This window comes from Pongo pygmaeus, chromosome 8 (assembly GCF_028885625.2).
Source record: "Pongo pygmaeus isolate AG05252 chromosome 8, NHGRI_mPonPyg2-v2.0_pri, whole genome shotgun sequence".
NCBI classification, from domain to species: domain Eukaryota; kingdom Metazoa; phylum Chordata; class Mammalia; order Primates; family Hominidae; genus Pongo; species Pongo pygmaeus.
In genome coordinates this window covers 65,507,002-65,525,240 of record NC_072381.2, presented here as the reverse complement: position 1 = coordinate 65,525,240, position 18,239 = coordinate 65,507,002, and the positions used below count along the sequence as shown (strand labels likewise).

General features: G+C 39.9%; 1 pseudogene; it reads left to right on the top strand.

The window, feature by feature from the left end:
- Nucleotides 1–753: 753 nt before the first annotated feature.
- Nucleotides 754–1,324, top strand: LOC129045044 (ATP synthase F(0) complex subunit C1, mitochondrial-like; annotated as a pseudogene).
- Nucleotides 1,325–18,239: the final 16,915 nt, after the last annotated feature.

Sequence of the window (18,239 nt, the reverse complement as noted above, 5' to 3'; positions counted from 1 at the left end):
ACACGGTGAAACCCCATCTTTACTAAAAATACAAAAAATTAGCCAGGCATGGTGGCGGGTGCCTGTAGTACCAGCTACTCAGGAGGCTGAGGCAGGAGAATGGCGTCAACCCAGGAGATGGAGCTTGCAGTGACCCAAGATCACGCCACTGCACTCCAGCCTGGGCAACAGAGTGAGACTCCGTCTCATAAAAAAATAAATAAATAAATAAATAAGATAAAGCTACATACTGAAACCAAAGCAGATAAATCCATACATTGGTCCACCAAAAAGTGAGCAGCCTAGGACTATAGAAAACTTTATATTACCCAAAGAGTTGAGGAGAGTCAGTTTATCATCAGTTTTGGCAGGGGTGGGAGTAGAGGGGAAATAACTTTCCAGTAAACAAAAAACATTGTCTGCACAGAGTTTAAAGGGAACATGTGAAGGTTTCTGCCTATCCTATATCTACTCTTTCTTCTTATGGAACAGTCCTGTCATTTTCCCCTAGAAAATTGCCTCCTATATTTTCGGGCTATATGTTCAAGGAGGTATAATACCCACCCCCAGATCCAGGGATGGGCACTTAATCCAAGCTGGGATAAGGAATATGTACCCTTGGAAATTTCCTGGACTAATAATTAATAGGATGTTATAAGCCTGGAGCTGCCATTGCTAAGGGCTAAAGCTGGGAGGTGAGTCAGTCACGTTGAGCCAGGCGAGTGCTGTGGGCTGAGCAGGGGCTGCAGGGCAGTGGGAGTGCAGACTGAAAAAATGCAGACCGGGGCACAACTCATTTCTCCGGCTCTGATGTGCTGTTGTACCAGGGGTCTAATCAGGCCTGTGTCTGCCTCCTTCTTGAATAGCCCAGAGAATTCATCTAAACAGCCTTCTTATAGCAGCTCCCCACTCCAGGTGGCCAGACAGGAGTTTTAGACCAGTGTTGTCTCACGGGACATTGACACAGCAGCCAAGTTGATTGGTGCTGGGGCAGCCACAGTCAGTGTGGCTGGTTCAGGGGCTGGCACTGGAACAGTGTTTGGCAGCTTGATCATTGGCTATGCCAGAAACCCATCTCTCAAGCAGCAGTTCTTCTCCTATGTCATTCTGGGCTTTGCCTGAGGACTTGGGGCTCTTCGGTTTGATGGCTGCCTTCCTTATCCTCTTCCCCCTCCCTGATGGTCACCTGCCTGTCCCTGCTGCTGCAACTCCACATCATTCCTGGTGCTGGGGTGTGCTAAGCTTTACCATTAAATACAACATTTCTCAAACAAACAAACAAACAAACAAAAACCAGGAGAGCTTGCTTGAGAATGAAGTCAGTGCAGAAGAAAGCAGACTCTAGAAACAAAACCATCTGATCTTTGACAAACCTGACAAAAACAAGAAATGGGGAAAGGATTCCCTATTTAATAAATGGTGCTGGGAAAACTGGCTAGCCATAGGTAGAAAACTGAAACTGGATCCCTTCCCTACACCTTATACAAAAATGAATTCAAGATGGATTAAAGACCGAAATGTTAGACCTAAACCATAAAAACCCTAGAAGAAAACCTAGGCAATACCATTCAGAACATAGACATGGGCAAGGACTTCATGATTAAAACACCAAAAGCAATGGCAACAAAAGCCAAAATAGACAGATGGGATCTCATTAAACTAAAGAGCTTCTGCACAGCAAAACAAACTACCATCAGAGTGAACAGGCAACCTACAGAATGGGAGAAAATTTTTGCAATCTACCCATCTGACAAAGGGCTAATATCCAGAATCTACAAAGAAGTTAAACAAATTTACAAGAAAAAAACAAACAACCCCATCAAAAAGTGGGCGAAGGATATGAACAGGCACTTCTCAAAAGAAGACATTTATGCAGCCAACAGACACATGAGAAAATGCTCATCATCACTGGTCATCAGAGAAATGCAAATCAAAACCACAATGAGATACCATCTCACACCAGTTAGAATGGTGATCATTAAAAAGTCAGGAAACAACAGATGCTGGAGAGGATGTGGAGAAACAGGAACGTTTTTACACTGTTGGGAGTGTAAAGTAGTTCAACCATTGTGGAAGACGGTGTGGCAATTCCTCAAGGACCTACAACTAGAAATACCATTTGACCCAGTGATCCCATTACTGGGTATATACCCAAAGGATTATAAATCATGCTGCTATAAAGACACATGCACATGTGTGTTTACTGTGGCACTATTCACAATAGTAAAGACTTGGAACCAACCCAAATGTCCATCAATGATAGACTGGATTAAGAAAATGTGGCACATATACACCATGGAATACTATGCAGCCATAAAAAAGGATGAGTTTATGTCCTTTGCAGGGACATGGATGAAGCTGGAAACCATCATTCTCAGCAAACTATCACAAGGACAGAAGGACAGAAAACCAAACATCACATTTTCTCACTCATAGGTGGGAAGTGAACAATGAGAACACTTGGACACAGGGTGGGAAACATCACACCCCAGGGCCTGTCATGGGGAGGGGGGCAGGGGGAGGGATAGCATTAGGAGAAATACCTAATGTAAATGACAAGTTAATGGGTGCAGCAAACCAACATGGCACATGTATACATATGTAATAAACCTGCATTTGTACACATGTACCCTAGAACTTAAAGTATGATTTAAAAAAAAAAAGAAACAAAGAAAAACAGTTGACTGGCTGGGCACGGTGGCTCATGCCTGTAATCTCAACACTTTGGGAGGCCAAGGCAGGCAGATGACAAGGTCAGGAGATCAAAACCATGCTGGGTAACATGGTGCAACCCCATCTCTACTAAAAAAAAATACAAAAAATTAGCCAGGCATGGTGGTGGGCGCCTGTAGTCCCAGCTACTTGGGAGGCTAAGGCAGGAGAATGGCCTGAACCCGGGAGGTGGAGCTTGCAGTGAGCCGAGATCGTGCCACTGCACTCCAGCCTGGGTGACAGAGTGAGACTCTGTCTCAAAAAAAAAAAAAAAAGGAAAACAGTCGACCTTTGTATGTTAACTTTTTATCCTGCAACCTTGCTATACTCATTTATTTGTTACAGAAAGGTTTAAAAAATTATTTGGTATTTTCTACATAGACAATCACATTGTCTACAGACAGTTTGGTTTCTTTCTTCCCCAACTACATGCCTTTTATTTTAGTTTTTTATTCTATTACACAAGGGGCTTCAAGTATGGTATAAATAAGAGTGGGGAGAAGGGCCATTCTTGCTTTGTTCTCGGTCTTATGGAGAAAGCACCCATTTTTCCCCTCTAAGGATGATGTTATCTGGAGGTTTGTTTGTTTTGTAGATGTTCTTTATCTAACTGAGGAAGTGCCCCCAGCTCTATTTTGCTGAAGATTTTTATCAGCAATTGATATAACCATATAATTTTTCTTCTTTCATCTATAGATGTGGTGGATTATATTGATTGAATTTAGAATGTTGAACCAGACTTGCATACCTTGAATAAATCCTATTTGACCATTGTGTGTAATTTATACAAGGTTGAATTTTATTAGCTAATTTTTTGGGGAATATTTTTTGCTAATATTTTGTTAAAGACACTGGAGGATACTGGTCTGTATTGTACTTTGTTGTAATGCCTTTATCTTGCTTTGGATATTAAAGTAATATTGGCCTCAAAAAAAAAAAAAAGCAGGAGAGCTTGCTAGAGAATGAAGTCAGTGCAGAAGAAAGGAAACTCTAGAAACAAAAAAAGACAACACGTGATGTCATTGAGCACACTGAGCTCGCCATGCTGGCCTAAAGCCATGATGCTGGACTTTTAGATGCATAAGCAAATAATCCACCCTTTTTGTTTAAGGCAGTTTTAATTATATTTCCAACCTTTGCCACTGACTAATATAAAACTGCACTTACTCCCTTAAGCTCATAAGACGTTATATAACTAAGGGTATTTTTTTGTTTCTATGTCAGCCCCAGGAATATACATATAGAAGTACTGGGAAACAGATATTTAAAGCTCTAGGGCTGGGCAAACCTTTTCTTAAAGTGCCAAATAGTAAAATTTTAGGCTTTGTAGACCAAGAGGCAAAACTCAGGATACTGTGTAGATACTTAAATAGCCATCTGCAATAGTTTGAATGATAGTGTCCCCTCCAAAATTCATGTTGAAACTTATTCCTAATGCAACAGTATTAAGAGGTGTTGCACTTAGGGAGTGATTAAGTCCTGAATATTCTGGCCTCATGAATGGAATTAACACCCTTATGAAACAGCTCAAGGCTGAAGAGAGAGCTCTCTTGTCCTTCCATACTTTCCATCATGCAAGAACACAGCCTTCCTCCCCTCTGGAAGATTCAGCAAAAAGGTTCCATCTTGGAAGCAGAGAGCAGCCCTCACCAGATGCCAATCCTGCCGGTGCCTTGACCTGGGACTTCTCAGCCTCCAGAAATGTGAGAAATAAATGTGCATTGTTTATAAATTACCCAATCTCATGTATGTTGTTAAAGTAGCACAGATGAACATAACACACTATTTTAAATTCAACAATTTTAAAAGGTAAAAACCATTCTTAACTCCCTTGCTATTAAAAAAAAATCAGCCTCATGTATTTGACCTGCAGGCCCTGCAAAAAAATGGCTTATCTTACTTTGAACATTCTTTCTTTTTCTGTCTCTTAGAAGAAAGTATTTGCTCATTTCATTGTTATCCTTCAAGAATCAGCACAAATATCTCCTTACAATGGCCGTTCCTGGGATTGCATAGGTTGGGTCCTATGTTCTGTCTTCCATGCTTTACTTTTCTAGACTCATAACCCTTACTCAGTTCCTTCACTCATTTTGACATTTTAAAATTGTGAAACTTCAGGCATATAAAATGTTATAAAATACTAAAATAAACACTTGTGTAATATGTGTACAACTGAGCATAACAGTTAATACATGATCCATACATTTGAATCCTATTTTGTACCTTTCCTGAAATACATTTTTCTCTCTGTTAGACAGGTACTCTCCACCCGTGATTTGGTACCTATCCGTCTTTTCATATTATTATAATTGTATAGCATCTCCAGTTATTCCCATATGTGTGAGTGCAACACTGTTATATGTTTAAAGCTTTATAAAACCATGTGAAATTTTCTAAAATTTACTTTTTTTTGCTTTTTCTTTTTTTCACCTTAGCATTGCATCTGTGAGAGTCATCAAAGTTGATTTATGTAGCTACAATTCATTAACTTTTACTGCTCTATTGAAACGCATTTGATGAATACACCACACTCCGTCTATTCTGTTGACGAACATCAAGGCTGCTTCCAATTTTTGGCACACACAAATATGTGCTGCTCCGAAAGTATTTTGCCTGCCACCTTGTGCACATCTGGGAGAACACCTCCGTAGTCATCACATATGCAGGGGCAGAATTGCTTGGTTGTAGGTGATGTACATCTTTTTTTTTTTTTTTTTTTTTTGAGACGGAGTCTGGCTCTGTCGCCCAGGCAGGAGTGCAGTGGCGCGATCTTGGCTCACTGCAAGCTCCGCCTCCCGGGTTCAGGCCATTCTCCTGCCTCAGCCTCCTAAGTAGCTGGGACTACAGGCGCCCGCCGCCACGCCCGGCTAAATTTTTTTTTTTTTTTGTATTTTTCAGTAGAGACGGGGTTTCACCATGTTAGCCAGGATGATCTCGATCTCCTGACCTCGTGATCCTCCCACCTTGGCCTTCCAAAGTGCTGGGATTACAGGCTTGAGCCACCGCGCCCGCCCCCCGATGTACATCTTAAAGTATGCTAATGATTACTTTACTTCTGCCCCATAAGTGAACCCATTCCCCTTCTTCTCTGCAGTCTGTAAGAGTACTCATTGCTCCAAATCGTTACTAAAATATGGTATTGTTTAAAACTTTTAAGCTTTTAATGGAGATTTTCAAACATAAAAAAATAGAGAAACAACATAATAGATCCTAAGTATCCATTACCCAGTTTCAAGAATTATCATCTCATAGTCGGTATTGTTTCATGTGTGCTGATATCCACTTCCCTTATCACATGTAATTTTTTAGAAAACCACAGGCCTAAAAATCATTATCGGCTGGGCGTGGTGGCTCACGCCTGTAATACCAGCACTTTGGGAGGCCGAGGCAGGCAGATCACCTGAGGTCTGGAGTTCAAGACCAGCCTGACCAACATGGAGAAACCCCGTCTCTACTAAAAATACAAAATTAGCCGGATGTGGTGGCACATGCCTGCAATCCCAGCTACTCAGGAGACTGAGGCAGGAGAATCACTTGAACCCAGGAAGGGGAGGTTGCAGTTAGCCAAGATCGCATCGTTGCACTCCAGCCTGCGCAACAAGAGCGAAACTCCATTTCCAAAAAAAAAAAAAAAAAATCATTATCATTTAATTTGTAAATATTGTATGCTATTACAACTTTAAGACTTTTTTATTTAAAAAATGACCACAGTGCCATTACCACACCTCAAAAAAAAATTTCTTACCAGTAAATATCCAATAGTGTATCATCATAAACATTTTTAATAGTTTTAATCAGTATCAAATAAAATTCACATATTGGAAATGATTAATGTCTCATGTATTCTTTTGGTCTGCAGATTCCTTTTCCTATTTTCTGTTTCCCCACTTCCTTTACTTGTTAAAGAAATTAAATGTTTTGTCCTGTAGAATTTTCCACAGACTGGATTTTGCTGATTGCATCTCCATGATGTTGTTTGATATGACCAGTAAGTTGCTAGTTAGGACTATAGGCTACAGGGTTGGTATTCTATTTTTCCATTGTAATGCCTGGTTATCTGATTCCTTGTGATTTTAGCAGTTGGTACTCAATCTCTATGTTTGTAATTTGTTTCGTGCTGCAAAATGTTTAATTCTAATTTTCTCACCCCTTCTTAATTAAATAGCTGGAATACTTCTATGAAGAGAAACTTTTCCCTTCTACTGTTGAGTTAGTTAGTAGTAGAGTTCATACAGTAAAGATGAAACAAAAATGATTTGTTTTATAATATTTATCTGTTCTTGAAAAAAATGAGTTGGTTTACAATCACTCTTCAATGATGACTAATAAATTTATTTTTTGTATTATTTAGAATTCAAAATAATAAAGCATAAAAGCTCATGAATTTAAATATAACTGATGAGGTTCAATCCATCTCAGTTCTTGTTCTTTCTGATACTCAGATTTTTCAACTTTGTCTGATGGAGCCTCCTTTGAGTCACTTTGACAGTTTTGATACCCTTCTTGTTATTTTCTTTTTTTATATATATGTATTATTATTATACTTTAAGTTTTAGGGTACATGTGCACAATGTGCAGGTTAGTTACATATGTATACATGTGCCATGCTGGTGTGCTGCACCCACTAACTCGTCATCTAGCATTAGGTATATCTCCCAATGCTATCCCTCCCCTCTCCCCTCACCCCACAACAGTCCCCAGAGTGTGATGTTCCCCTTCCTGTGTCCATGTGTTCTCATTGTTCAATTCCCACCTATGAGTGAGAATATGCGGTGTTTGGTTTTTTGTCCTTGCGATAGTTTGCTGAGAATGATGATTTCCAATTTCAATAAAAGCTTCCCAGCTGCTTTGTTTACCTAAGCAAGCCTGGGCAATGGCGGGCGCCCCTCCCCCAGCCTCGCTGCCGCCTTGCAGTTTGAGCTCAGACTGCTGTGCTAGCAATCAGCAAGACTCCGTGGGCGTAGGACCCTCTGAGCCAGGTGCGGGATATAATCTCCTGGTGCGCCGTTTTTTAAGCCCGTGGGAAAAGCGCAGTATTCGGGTGGGAGTGACCCGATTTTCCAGGTGCCGTCTGTCACCCCTTTCTTTGACTAGGAAAGGGAACTCCTTGACCCCTTGCGCTTCCCGAGTGAGGCAATGCCTCGCCCTTCTTCGGCTGGCGCACAGTGCGCGCACCCACTGACTTGCGCCCACTGTCTGGCACTCCCTAGTGAGATGAACCCGGTACCTCAGATGGAAATGCAGAAATCACCCGTCTTCTGCATCGCTCACGCTGGGAGCTGTAGATGGGAGCTGTTCCTATTCGACCATCATGGCTCCCGACCCCTTCTTATTTTCTATGATAGGATATTGCACGCTCATCTTATATTTATCCTGGCCCAGATCTGAAATTATCCACTTCTCCAGGGATCCTTGGGGTGTGTGTGTGTGTGTGTGTGTGCATGTGTGTGTGTGTGTGTTTCAGTGGGAATGGCATTCGGCATTTATATTCTGGGCACTGCAAGTTGTTGATGAAATAATTTAATGCTTGTTGATCTGATAGGTATGTAATAGTAGCTCACCGTGGTTTTAATTTACATTGCTTAGATAATTACTTAGGTTGAGTGTTTGTAGGAATATTCTGATCATGTCAGTTTCTGTTCCAAGTTGTCAATTCACATCTATCATTAATTTTATCCCATTGGATTGTTGTCTTTTTTATTGAGTGTGGAGGGTTCTTTAGATATTTTATATATCTGTTCTTTATTGGCTGTATTTGTTTCAAAAAATTGCTCCCAACCTATGCCTTTTTTTACTGCTGCTATACTATCTTTTAATGAGAGAATTTCTTAATCTGAATGCAGTTAAGTCTACTTTTCTTTTGTGGGTTGTGCTTTTCCCTATCTTGCAAAATAATTTCCCAAAGAAGACAACATCATGAATGGTATCAGGAGGAGCCATGCAAATCCTCTCTTGAGTGAAATAACTATAATTGGTAAAAATTATAAAATGAACAGCCATTTAAAGTCTCTGGGAATATTTAACAAAATCTATTAAAGCTGGGTAAGAACAATGAGCGTCTGTGGCACTTGAGCTATGACCTAATCCCTCTCTCCCCTTTTCCAGCTCAGTGTGGCGGAAATGCCTTTCTGATTGAGCTTGGTCAACAAGATGGGTCTCTCCATCCAGTTCCCATGTAGGTGCTACTGTATCTCTCTCGCTGAGGCAGGCTACTAGCATTTCTTGTACCTGTTTACTTCCATGTAGCAGAGGCTAAATTCCAGCTGAATATGGGTAAGAGGTCAGGAGCTCCCTCCCTTTACCCACATGCTTCTTGTAAAGGCTCTAGCTCAGGTGTAGAAGGCTAAGAATACTGAAGTCCTGATTACCCTTGACTGAGCATGTTGGTAAGGTGGTTTTCATGCCTGGGGAGGCAAGAAAAGACCAGAAGCTGCTGCCTCCCACCCAGCACTTTGCCCATAAATCAAGGATGTCACTCAAGAGTAGCATGCCACTGTCCCCACCCCACCTCTGGAGAAGTGGCCTAAAATTTTTGCTCAGGAGAAAAATCAGCCCATAAGAACAGAAAGAGCCACTGCTCTCCCCAGGGGAACTGATTTCATTTGGAACAGACTGTAGAAAAGTTCAAGCTTAAGTTCAATCTCTCAAAAACAATGGAGATTTCAGATGTAAGCAATTAAAAGGATGTTGGTAGATCCTTGAAAGCATCAGTTAAACTGTAGGCCAACTAGTTACTAGGAAAAAAAACAACAACAAGAAAAAAGACAGCCAAGAAGAGCCCTCCTGGAGTCAAAACAAATTTCAGTGACTTGCTTCAAAAATTACCCTTATGAGGGGCTCTTAACATTATTAGATGAGACTGTGAAGCTATTTATGCACCATGTCATTGTCAAAAACAATAGAACAATCAGCCTACAATTTAGTGTACCACAACAGCTGGGTGTGATACCAAGAGAGGCAAGCAGCTTAACTTAGAAACCCATAAAGAGACTGCCAGAAAGCCCCACCAAAAGCACTGTAAATCCCAGGGTGACTATCTCCATCCCTAAGCTGTACCTTCTCAGGAGCAACATCAAAGGTGTCACACTGCAGGGAGAAATTTAATTTATTAAATGAGTTCAAGGAAGTGAGTAAACAAATCAACAAACAAACCAACAATGAAAAAGTACCTAAGAAACTATACTAATAAAGTTAATTTTTTTTAAACTCTATAATGTATAGCTGTTCTCCTTTCTTCTCTTGGCTTCTTCATAAGACATAAAGTTATATAAAGTAATAATTACAACAAAGTATAATTGGGAAGAAAAATCAGTATCCAGAGTTGCTACAGTATAGTATTTTAAATATCCAGTTTTTTACAAAAAATATGAGACATGCAAAGCAAGGGGAAAGAGTAAACTGCACACAAGATCATTAGATGGCAACAGGAACAACTTAAAGAGGACTAAGATGTAGGACTTAGCAGACAAAGCTTTCAAAACAGTTATTATAAATAAGTTCTAAGATCTAAAAAATACCATGCTTAAAGAAGTTAAGGAAGGTATGATGACAATGTCATAGCAAATAGAGAATGTCAATAAGTATAAAGAAGTTTTATTTTTTTAAAGAAGAACAAAATGGAAATGTTTAGTGAAATAACACAATACAGAAATAAAAATTGCACTAGAAGGACTCAGTAGTAGATTTCAATTTTCAGAAGAAACAGCTGACTTGAAGACAGATTGATAAAGAATATGCATGATGGTGCATGCCTGTAGTCCCAGCTACTTGGGAGGCTGAGGCGGGAGAATCACTTGAATCCAGGAGGTAGAGGTTACAGTGAGCCAAAATCACACCACTGCACTCCAGTCTGGTGACAGAGCAAGACTCTGTCAAAAAAAAAAAAAAAAAAAAAAAAAAAAAAGAATATGCAATACAATACAAAGGTACAAAGGAGAGAAAAGCAGAATAAATAAAAATAATCAGTCTAAACAGAAAGTAGAATAAATAAAAATAAACAGATGTGGGACACCATTAAGGATACAAGGGAGAGGAGACAGTGGAACAGGAAAAAATATTTAAAGAAATAATGGCCTGAGATTTTCCAAATTTGAAGAAAATCCTTAATCTACACATTCAGGAAGCTTAATGGACTCCAAGAAAATAAACAAAAAAGATTCACTCTCATACGCATCACAGTAAAAATGATGTAAGACAAAGAGAAAGCAGCAAGAGAAAAACAATTCTTCACAACAGTGATCCTTATTAAGATTAACAACTTACATCATATCAGAAATGATGGAGACCAGAGGGCAATAGAATTGTGTATTGAAAGTGTTGAAAGAAAAAAAAAAAAGGCAAACAAGAATCATTCATCCAGCAACACTCTCTTTCAAAAAATAAAGAAAAAATAAAATTACCAGATAGACAAAATTTAGAGAATTTGTTGCTATCAGATTAGACCCACCTTACAAGACATACTTAAGGAATATCTTTGGGCTGACGGCAAGTGATCCAACACAGTAATTCAAATCCAAACGAAAAACTGAGTCCAGTAAAGGTAGTTATGCAATTACAAGATGTAGTATTAATATTTATTATATTTTCTCCTGATTTTAAAAATGACCATATAAATATATATGCATATGTATTTGTGAGCACATAACACAGAAATGGAATATATTTGAGAATAGCACAAAAGAGGCAATCTAGAACAAAGCTATATTGGAATAGGGAAATTACAATAGATAATACCTAAAATCCACAAAAGCAAATGAAGAAACCAGAAATGTTAAATGTGAAGGTTAGTGTTTTAAAACTATATAAATATATACTTGTTCTCCTTTCATCTTTCTGCTTTTTTAAGAAACATACAATATATTAAGTAGTAATTATAACAATGTATTATTGGGTTTCTATCATATATAGATATATGTAAAGTAATAACAAAAAAGATAAAGAGAGAATATAACTATAAATCAGTAACATTTCTATATCTCATTGGGATTAAGTTAGAAGCAGATTCTGGTGAGGTATGTATTACAAGCCAAAGAACAACCACTAAGAAAATAACTTTAAAAATACAGTAAAAATACTGAAAAATTAATATGTTATATTGGAAAATGTTCAATGAATGCAAAGGAAAGCATAAAGGAGCTATAGAGAAACAAAAAAGACATGAGACATATGTGAAATGAAAAGTAAAAGATAGAAAATGAAACATTCAAAAATTAATTCAAATAGATCAAGGATTCAAAGTAAGAGCTAAAACTATTAAACCCCTAGAAGAAAATACAGGAGTAAGTATTCATGACTCTGAATTGGTCAGTCGTCTTCTTAGGAATGAAACCAAAATCACAAGGAAGCAAATAAATAATAGATAAATTGAGTTTATCAATTTTTAAAACATGTATATCAAAAAATATTATTTAGAAAGTGAAAAGACAATTCATAATGTGAGAAAAAATTGCGAATCAGTTATTAATTATGAACTTACATCTATAATGTATAAGGAACTATTACAACTCAATAATAAAAATCCAGTTAAAAATAGTCAAAGAATCTAAATATACATTACTCCAAAGAAGATAAGCAAATGGCCAATAAGCACATGAAAAGATGCTCCACATCATCAATTATCAGGAAAACAGAAATAAAAACCACAAAGTGACACCACTTCACATCCAGTAGGATGGCCACATATACATTAAAACAAAAATAATAAGTGTTGATGAGTATGTGGAGAATTTGAAACCTTCATGCATTGCTGGTGGAAATGTAAAATGGTGCAGCCCCTTTGGAAAACAAATTGGTAGCTACTCAAATGGTTAACATAGAGTTATCATATCACCTAGAAATTCCACTCCTGGGCATTTACCCAGGAGAAATGAAGATAATTGTCCACAAAGAACTTTCACATGAATGTTCACAGTGGTATTATTTGTAATTGCCAAAAAGTATAAAACAACCAAAATTTGTAGATGATTAATGAATGTGGTACATCCATATAATGGAATACTATTTAACTATGAAAAGGAATGATGCATTGATCTTTGCTACAACATGGGTGAACCTTTAAAAAAACATTGACACAATCAACAGAGTGAAAAGGCAAGCTATGGAATCAAAGAAAATATTCTCAAATTATGTATCTCTGATAAGGAGTTAGTAACCGGAAACACATAAAGAACTCTCACAATTCAGCAATTTAAAAAGAGGAAATAATCCAAAATATGAAGTCTAGGCATGGTGCCTTATGCTTGTAATCCCAGTACATTGGGAGGCCAAGGCACGCAGATCACCTGAGGTCAGGAATTCGAGACCAACCTGGCTAACATGGTGAAACCCCGTTTCTACTACAAATACAAAAAATTAGCCAGGTGTGGTGGTGCACGCCTGTAATCCCAGCTACTTGGGAGGCTGAAGCAGGATTATCGCTTGAACCTGGGAGACAGAGGTTGCAGTGAGCTGAGATGGCACCATTGCACTCCAGCTTGGGCAACAAAAGCAAAACTCCATCTCAAAAAAATAAATAAATAAGAAAAGAAAAGAAAAGAAAAAGATATGGTTTGTCTCTTCCTAAGCCATAGGCTTCCTTCCTTCCCTCCTTCCTTTTTTCCCTCCCTCCCTCCTTCCTGCTTCTTCTTTTCCTCCTTCTCTCCCGGCCTCCCTCCCTCCTTCCTTCTCTGCCTCCCTTCTTCCTTCCCTTCTTCCTTCCTTCCCTCCCTCCCTCTCTCCCTCCTTCCTTCCTTCTTTCCTTCCTTCTTTCCTTCCTTCCTTCTTCCACTTCCTTCCCTCCTTCCTCCTTCCTTCCTTCCTCCCTCCCTCCTTCCTCCTTCCTTCTTTCTTCCCCTTCCTTCCTCCCTCCCTCCTTCCTTCCTTCCTCCCTCCCTCCTTCCTTCCTTCCTCCCTCCCTCCTTCCTTCCTTCCTCCCTCCCTCCTTCCTCCTTCCTTCCTTCCCTCCTTCTTTTTTCTTCCTTCCTTCCCTCCTTCCCTCCTTCCTTCCTCCCTCCCTCCTTCCTCCTTCCTTCCTTCCTTCCCTCCTTCCTTCCTTCCCTCCTTCCCTCCTTCCTTCCTTCCCTCCTTCCTTCCCTCCCTCCCCTTCCTCCTTCCTTCCTTCCACCTTACTTCCTTCCCTCCTTCCCTCTTTCCTTCCTTCTCTTCTTCCTTCCCTCCCTCCCCCTTCCTCCTTCCTTCCTTCCACCTTCCTTCCCTCCTCCTTCCTTCCTTCCTTCACTCCCTCCTCCCTTCCTTCCCTCCCTCCTTCCTTCCTTCCACCTTCCTTCCCTCCTCCTTCCTTCCTTCCCTCTCTCCTTCCTTCCTTCCTTCACTCCCTCCTTCCTTCCCTCCCTCCTTCCTTCCTTCCTTCCCTCTGTCCTTCCTTCCTTCCCTCCCTCCCTCCTTCCTTCCTTCCCTCCCTCCTTCCTTCCCTCCCTCCTTCCTTCCCTCCCTCCTTCCTTCCCTCCTTCCTTCCCTCCTTCCTTCCCTCCCTCCTTCCCTCCCTCCTTCCTTCCCACTTTCTTTCCCTCCTTCCCTCCTTCCCTTCCCTTCCCTTCTCCTTCCTTCCTTCTTTCCTTCCTTCCTTCCTTCCCTCCTTCCCTCCTTCCCTTCCCTTCCCTTCTCCTTCCTTCCTTCCTCCCTTCTTTTCTGCCCCTCCTCTTTCCCATTTTTTCCTGCTTCTGTATCTTTACTGTATTGGTTAAGACTTCCAGATTAATATAAAGTAGAGATAGTAACAGTGAAAACTCTTCTTTTATTCCCATTCAAAAAGTAAATAATGTCAAATTTCAACAATGAAGTAACTGTTTGCTGCCAATTTTTTTAGATGCCTTTAGTTTATGGAAATTTCTTACTTTTCTTAGTTTGCTAAGTTGTTTTAATGTAACTGAATGATGACTTTTTAACAGACTTTGCATCTGTTGCCATTATCACATATAAGCTTTTTCATTTAAAAAATAATTTATTAAATTTTACAATAATTTTTTTTAAAAATGAAAACCAAACTTGCATGCTTGTGTTAAATCCAACTTGGTTTTGATGTATCATCTTTTTAAATAATACATTACTAAATTTAGTCTGCTTGTATTCTGTTTAGGCCTTTTGAATGTTGTGTGTTAGTGAATATTAACAACATGTAATTTTTCTCTCTCATTTTATAAGGTCATTTTCCTTTTTCTATACTCTGGAATAACTTGCTTTCTACTGAAATAATTTATTCCTCAAATGTAGATACTCTCACAAAGAAAACTCTAAACTTGAATAGGTTCACCAGACAGTCTACCAATTAATTCTTTGATCTCTATTTGACTTTCCTCTTATTTCTTAAACCAATTTTCATGTTTTATTTTTTATTACAATTTTAACTTAAGAGCCACAGAAGGGCGGTGGAACGAGAAGGTGGAATAGAAGACTGCATCTTTCATCCCCCCAAGAGGAACATCAAACTGAACAACTATTTACACACAAAAAAGCACCTTCATAAGAACCAAAAATCAGATGAGCACTCACAGTACCTGGTTTTAAGTTCATATTACTGAAAGAAGCACTGGAAAGGGCACAAAAAACAGTCTTGAATTGCCAATGCCACCCCCTCCTCCTGGCAGCTGCTGCGTGGCACAGAGAATCTGTGCATTTAGCAAGGGAGAATGCAATTGCGTTCCATGATTGCATTGAACTCAGTGCTGCCCTGCCACAGCAGAAAGCAGAACTGGTCTGTACTTAGCTGATGCCTATTTGTGGAGGGAGCATTTGGACTGGCCCTAGCCAGAGGAGAATTCCCCATCCCAGCAGTTGGAACTTGAGTTCCAGCAAGCCTCACCACTGCAGGCTGGTGTGCTCTAGGACCCTAAAAAAACTTGAAAAGTAGTTTAGGTCACAAGTACTGCAACTTCTAGGAAAGTCCTAATGCTGAGCTGGGCTCAGAACCAGTGGACTGGAGAGACGTGTGACCTACTAAGACACCAGCCAGGGTGGCTAAAATAGTCCTTGTGCCACCCATCTCTGAATCCCAGGCTGCACAGCTCATGGCTTCAAAAGAGACTACTTCCTCCTGCTTGAGGAGAGGAGAAGAAAGAGTAATGAGGATTTTGTCTTAATCTGGGATAGCAGCTCAGCCACAGTGAGATAGAGCACTGGTCAGAGTCTTGAGGCCCCCAGTCTAGTACCTGAATCCCAGATGACATTTAGACATATCCTGGGCCAGAAGAGAACCTGCTGCCTCAAAGGAAAGGACTCAGTTATAGCAGTCCCCAGTTATAGCACCCAGGAGGTATGCTGTGGGCCTTGGGTGAGATTCTGAGATGTATTGGTTTCAGGTGAAACAGCAGCACATTCCCAGCTGTGGTGGCTACGGTTTGAGAAAAGCAGATGGAAAAGTAAAGGAGACTTTGTCTTGCACCTTAGGTAGCAGCTTGGCCCACAGAGATTTAGAACACCAGGCAGGCTCTTAGGGTCCCCGATTCTAGGCATTGGCATTTGGATTGCATTTCTGAACCTGCTCTGAGCCAGACAGGAGCCCACCACCCTGAAGGGTGACTCCCAGGCCTAGCAATTTTCACCACAAGCTGACGGAAGAGCCCTTGGGCTTTAAGTGAACATTGGTGGAAGCCTGACAGTACTCCTCGTGGGACTGTGGTTGTGGTGGCCACGTGGTGAGGCTCCTCTTCCTGTGGCAAAGGGAGGGAAGAGTAAGAAAGACTTTGTTTCATTGTTTGAGCGCCAGCTCAGCAGCAGTACAGTTGAACGCTGGTAGGTTTTTAACTCCCATCCCTGGTTTCTGTATGGCATCTCTGGACCCACCCTGGGCCTGGGGAACTTGACACCCTGAAGGAAAAAACACAAGCCTGTCTGGCTTCACCATCTGCTGATTGTCTAGTCCTAAGGTCTTGAGCAAACATAGAGAGTAGATAGATAGAGGTTACAGCAAGCCTTGGGCAAGACCCATTGGTCTGCTGGTTTCAGGCCTGACCCAGTGCAGTCGCAGTGGTGGTGGTCATAGAGGTGCTTGTGTCACCCTACTCAAGCTCCAGGTGGCTCAGCACAGAGAGAGAGAGACTCTGTTAGTTTTGGAGAAAATAAGGGAAGAGAATGAGCATCTCTACTTGGTATTCCAGAGAATTCTTCTGGATCTTATCCAAGACCACTAAGGTGGTACCTCCATGAATCTGCAAGAACCACAGCATTACTGGGCCATGGGTCCCCCCTAATGCAGATACAGCTTAGATCATAACACTCAAGTTCTTTGAATTCCTGGAAATCCTTCCCAAGCAGGGTGGGTACAAATAAGCCCAGACTTCAAAGACTGCAATAAATACCTAACTCTTCAATACCCAGACACCAATGAGTAGCTACAAGCATCAACACCGTCTGGGAAAACATAACCTTATCAAAGTGAATAAAGCACCAGGGCCCAATTCTGGAGAGACAAAGATAGGTGACCTTTCAGGCAGAGAATTGAAAACAATCACTTTGAGGAAACTCAAAGAAATTCAGGATAACACCAAGAAGGAATTCAGAATTCTATCAGATAAATTTAACAAAGAGATTGAAAAAAATTTAAAAGAATCAAGCAGCAATTCTGGAGTTGAAAAATACAATTGACATACTTAAGAATGCATCAGAGTCCTTTAATACCAGAATTAATCATGCAGAAGAAAGAATTAGTGAGCTTGAAGCAGGTTTTTTTGAAAATAAAAATGCTGTGGGCCTTGGGTGAGATTCTGAGAGGAGGAAAAAGAAAAAAGAATTGAAAATCACAGATCTCACCTGCAAGATCTACAAAATAGCCTCAAAAGGGCAAATATAAGAGTTACTAGCCTTAAAGAGGAGGTAGAGAAAGAGGTAGGGGTAGAAAGTTTATTCAAAGGGATAATAACAGAGAATGTTCCAAACCTAGAGAAAGATATCAATGTCTAAGTACAAGAAAGTTATAGAACACCAAGCAGATTTAACCTAAAGAAGACTATCTCAAGGCCTTTAATAATCTAACTTCCAAAAGTCAAGGATAAAGAAAGGATTCTAAAAGCAGCAAGAGAAAAGAAACAAATAGTATACAATAGAACTCCAATATGTCTGGCAATAGACATATAAGGTTTTCAGTGGAAAGCTCATATGTGCTGAAGAGAAAAAAAAACTTTTACCCTAGAATAGTATACCCAGTGAAAATATCCTTCAAACATGAAGGAGAAATAAAGACTTTTCCAGACAAACAAAAGCTGAAAAACATCATCAACACCAGACCTATCCTACAAAAAGTGCTAAAGGGAATATTTTAATCAGAAAGAAAAAGACATGAATGAGCAATAAGAAATCATCTGAAGGTACAAAACTCGTGGGTAATAGTAGGTAAATAGAAAAACACAGAATATTATAACATCATAACTGGTATGGACTTACAAAAGACCCAGAATAGCCAAAGCTGTTCTAAACAGAAACAACAAAACTGGAGGAATCATATTACCTGACTTTAAATTAGGCTATAGATTTATAGTAACCAAAACAGCATAGTACTGTCCTAAAAAATATCAGACATATAGACCAGTGGAGGAGAATAGACAAATATTTCCATGCAT